Below are 5580 nucleotides of genomic sequence, written 5' to 3'. Positions count from 1 at the left end.
TGGAGACTCAGTAAATTAAGGCTCACCACACATGCTATGTAGTGTTCCTCTATACTTCAGTGTAAAAATTCCATTCATGGTTCATAGCATTTGAAATATCCTGAGGTTCATTATATTTGAAATTTGTTTTAGGTATATTTTCTATCATTACAGTTGAAAATAAAGTTTTCTAAAGTAATGGAATAAAACTGGAAAACGTGTCAGTAAGTAGAGTTAGATTGTTATTAATGTGTAATCAGACGAATACACAATAATTTGATTCTGACATAAATTAGACTATTGCTTGAAATACATGAAGAAGGAGAAGTGTATTCTTTTTAGTTTTGAATATTTTTATCCAATGAGGAAAAATCCTTGTTTTGAATAACATATTAAGATTCTCTATCACTTATCTCAAATGAATTCTCTAAATTAACATTACTGTCCAGCACAGTGGCCACATCTGTATACTAACTTTGAGTTTTTGAATGTACTTTGTGTTATTGAGTAATAAATGTGCTCTCCACGTTGTGTCTGCTTGGGCTCCTCAGCGTTACAGCATCATGAGAAACTCAGTAGCTATAGAGGAGCTTCCCAAATTACTGCTCTTCCCTGAGCTCATATCTGATCTTAGTACCTTGGATACTGTATACACGTGTATTAGAACTAAGGAAGGGAAGGAGAATACAAAAATTGAGAGTCAAAGGATAAAAAGAGAAATCATTCCAAAAGGAATACTTAAAAACCATTTGGTGTAAACCAACTGTACCACTAATGGGGGGTGGGGGAGGGAAAAGGAAAGGGAGAAGATGGAGGAGGGGAAATGAGGGAGGTGGTAACAAATTGGACAAGAAATGTACTCACTGCCTTACATATGTAACCCCTTTGTACTTCACTTTGACAATAAAGAAAAAAAAATTTAGAGGCACCTGGAAGGGATAAGAGATTTATGGAGGGTTAAAGAGGATTAAAGAACATTACATTAACGTATGAAATTGTCATGATGGAACTTGTTTTACATAAGAAATAAAAACACCAACTTATTTTTTGAAATAGAGGCATAAGGAATTTGGGAATTCAGTAAATAGTTTAAAATAGGACATTAACTTTGGACCTTATATAAGAGACATCAACTATATCATCAAATTATATGCTATCACTTAAAAAGCCAGATATGAGTTTCATGTGTTTGTTAATTAGGCAACGACTAAGTAATCTATATTCAGTAAACTAAAGGCAATACCAAATATGAGATATTCAAATCTGCAAAATTTTGCTCCATTCGTTTAGGCAAGGAGCAAAAGAAGGAACATATTAAACATTGAAATGCTAGCATTTTAAATGTTAACATAAAGACTTTTCAGTCAGTTACTGAATATGACTAAATTACATTTAAAAAGAAAAATATCACATAACAAAATTATGAGTATATTTCTCTGTTGTCATAATGAAAATAACACATTTTTGCCCCAAACTAGAGGACATTTCTGTAGATTGATACTTTCTGCCTCATGTTTAGAACATAGTTTTTATTTCAGTTACCATTTTATTTTTAGAAATATTATAACAATATCAGAAATGTCTGTGACAAATGAAAAGAATAATAACATTTTATTGTACTACCATGCTTAATTTTTTTGTGTAAGATAATTCATTACAGAATTCTTTTTTTTTTTTTTTTTTTTTGCACCAGTCCTGGGCCTTGGACTCAGGGCCTGAGCACTGTCCCTGGCTTCTTCCCGCTCAAGGCTAGCACTCTGCGCCACTTGAGCCACAGCGCCGCTTCTGGCCGTTTTCCGTATATGTGGTGCTGGGGAATCGAACCTAGGGCCTCGTGTATCCGAGGCAGGCACTCTTGCCACTAGGCCATATCCCAAGCCCCATTACAGAATTCTTAACTCCCTTCCTCACAAATACATACTCTGCATTTGGTAAAATTATACAATGTATACAAGACTAAATTTTATTTCAATTATTCCACTTATTGTTTTAACTTAAAATATATAAGGTTTTATTGACATAGATGTTGATATGACATAAATTCAGTGAAGATATAAGAAAGTAATTATTACAGGCTTTGTCCTGTGAAATTCATGATTTACATACTATGAGCATTTGCACTATGGTTGTTTGAAGCAATTTAGAATATGGTAGTATTACACTTAATGTACAAATATATATTAGCCTCAATGACCTCAATGAAGAATGTCAAAGTACTGAAATGAGTCATGCTGCTACTATTGGTATTTGTAAAATAAATTTTATTATTTTTGTTAGGGGAAAAAAAATCAACAGTTCCTTGGCTAAAGAAAGAGTATTAGTATGAAGCCACGACAAGAATAAGAGGATCATTCCCTAAATTTTAAACAATAAATTCTAAGCAAAAAAATATGAAGTAAAAATGCAAAATAGAAAATACAAATCTCAAAAAAAAGAAAATACAAATATGTACTCTTCTTTAATCTTATTGTAAAATAACCTATCTTCACACATTTTCTCCATTGACATACACAACTAACTTAACAATTAGGTTCTATCTGTAACCAAAATGTCAAAAGAATTATGATATAAATAACTAAAACAACTGGAGCCATGCATTTTTAGACAACAGTGTTTCATCAGTGGCCCAAAATAGAACAATTACAATAGCAGTGGAGATATACATTTGAAATATGAAGCTTGGACCATAAACTAGCCCAAATCACACAAGCAGTAAGAGGCTCCACATTTCCACAGACTCTCTATTCAACTTTATTTTGGCTGTCAAAAATTACTTTCTAAAAGTTAAATCTCTCATTATTTATTCACTAGTTTTTAAATTGCCAGTAATGTAGTGGCATAAAGCAATCAATTCATTATACTCATGGACTCTCTGGGGCAGGAAATTAGACCAGGCAGCGTAGAAAACAGAACTTGTCTCCCTTCCAACAACACAGGTCTCAGCTTAGATGACCCAAAGACTATGGATGATTCGAGGCATCTTAATTTATCTGTCTGGCAGTTGATGCTGGCGAAGACCTCAGGTGGGACCATCAGTCAGAACTTCCAAACCTGACTGGGTATCCTCTGAGAAATGGGAAGAATGTGAGTATCATTCCATAAGAAGGGCATGCATGGTGGAAGACTGTTGTGCCCATTCAGAAAACAAAATTATGTCAGAGTAAGTCAAATACCGTGTAAAAATAAAATGTAGATGGGTGGAATAGAAACAGACCAAATCTCAGTGTAGAGCAAGAAATGAGTGAGAAATTTGAGACAGAATGTTTCATGATGTTATCTTGAGTTATCAAGGCTTCCAAAGGGCAGAGGAACCCAGTAATAAAAGGTAGGGAGCAGACACTTGTTTGCACAAAATAGGACTTGTGTCATTCCAGTCCATTTGGGTATAGATAAGTTCTCTATTAAAGGAAACTAAGTGAACTACATGAGAAAAACCCCAGAAAAAGGTACTACAAATGTCCATCAAAAATCATACTTAAACCCAGTTGTTAAGCCAGAAAGAGAGAAATTAACAATCCAAATAAAATTCCTCCTGTCATTTAAATCTCCTCACCCTCACCATGGAAAGAAGCACAAAATGTTTTTTAGGATGAAAGTAGAATTTAAGTACATGTCTAAACTCAAAAGGCATCTTCTTTGGGTTTTTAACAAAGAAGTAGAGTTGGAATGGGGAAAAAATTCTTTTAGGAAACCAGATCTTCAAATCACTTAATATTTTGATCAGTGTTCTTTACTTTAAACAGAATCTTTCAGCATTATGCTAAATATCTATCTGAAATAGAATGCTTGTGAATGAGAATAATTTCATGCTCTTTTGATACACACGATATTCTTCCTCACTGAGAGAAAGCAATAAAAGAGACAGGTGGAAATACAGGTAGATTTCTTATTAAGAAGACTTTTCTGTAGTAATGGACACAATACAGCAATTACACAAGGCTGAACTGGTTCTTATCTATTCATCCATGTTTCAGAAATTTACCAATATTCTGTACTACTCATTTTTTGTCCAGCCTTGGTAACCTTGTTTCAATATTCATATTTTTTCTTTGTTATCACCATTCCCCAGTTTAAGCCATATTCTAAGCATAGGCATATCCAAAAGGAGATTGGTGTTAAGTGTTGAACACCAGATTTGCTAATTATTTTGTTTCAAGTTGTTTTTATTTCTTAAAAAAAGTTTTGTTGAAATTCATTCATCACCCCTATGGTCCAAATTACATAGAGCCTTTAAAAACAATAGGAACTAACTCTTGGTAGCAACTGGTTCACATATATTCAAAGTATCACTTTGTCTAGAGTTGACTTGGGAAATATAAATAAATAGACATTGGTAATCCTTTGGTATTGTAGTTGAGTTTATTTGATGTATAGACTGTGGCTTAGAGTTTAAGGGATAATAGTCTGACCTTACCATGTTGATGAACTAGGGCAGAGTTCCTTAAATGGTAACTTGACAACAAATGTATTAGAAATCTACTCATACCCTCTAAAACATAACTTTCTGCGCAGTCTTTCAACTACTTTGCAAAATAAAATTTACTATGAGCTGAACTTAGTCATTTAGCATTTGTGACAGTGCTTTGAATGACACAGTAAACAAAAAAATTTGTATTTAATATAATAATGAAAACTAATAAAATCAAATGTCAATGAAAGAGTTCTATAAGCAAATTGTAATTGCACAACTAATTTGTAATTTTCAGGGTGGATGAATTTGTTAATATGTAGAAGGAGAAGAACATATTACCATGAACAACTAAGAATATTTGTAGATATGTGACATAATATGCACATTGAAAACATTCCAGAACAATTTAACATAAATACACTTAGTGGGATATGGTTATTGATGGCCATGTATGCAAAAAAGAGGCTGCCTACATGTTTAATATCTCCATGTTGAGAATATATATTTTATTGTATCCTTCTTCATTGGACATTTTATATCATCTAGTAATTGTCGTGAAAATCTTAATTGAAAATAATAGAACAACAATGAAAATGAGAACATAGTGATAAAAGAAATAATGATTGATTTTTGTTTCCTTCCGTTGTATATAAAATCAATACTTAAGTCCTTTAAGTAATGAAGAGTATATAATAATTCAATTTAAAAATTATAAAGAACTCATATCTAAGAATTCCAAAGAAAGGAACTTGAGATAGGGGCATGTGCTTTAAATTCTTTCCTAGGCCCTTTGGAATGCTGAAGAGTTGACACCTTGGAATCTGAACACTGAGCTTTACAAAGGCCATGCCATATAGAAAGGTCATTGAATGTGTGCTCATGGACAGCTGCATCTAAGCTCACGACTAACAGCATCAACTTCCAGCCAATGTGTCTGAGCTATGTGGTGGTCAAGCCAGTTGGTATTCTGGAATATTCTAATCCCAGTAGCCTGGGAGGGCATTAAAAGTCAGTGAAGACGAGTCAACTTGGGAAAACTATAAGAAATTGCAAGCTATACTTTCTTTCACTAAGCTGAATGATGATATTTTTCCAAGTCACTAATTTTTCAGTTGTTTCTTTGTTTTAATGTGGAAATAGGAAATGGAAACAATTCTTAACAAACAATGTTTGGTATCCAAAGTCTGAGA

This window comes from Perognathus longimembris, chromosome 5 (genome assembly GCF_023159225.1).
Source record: "Perognathus longimembris pacificus isolate PPM17 chromosome 5, ASM2315922v1, whole genome shotgun sequence".
NCBI lineage: Eukaryota > Metazoa > Chordata > Mammalia > Rodentia > Heteromyidae > Perognathus > Perognathus longimembris.
Note: the sequence above shows the minus strand (reverse complement) of the source record.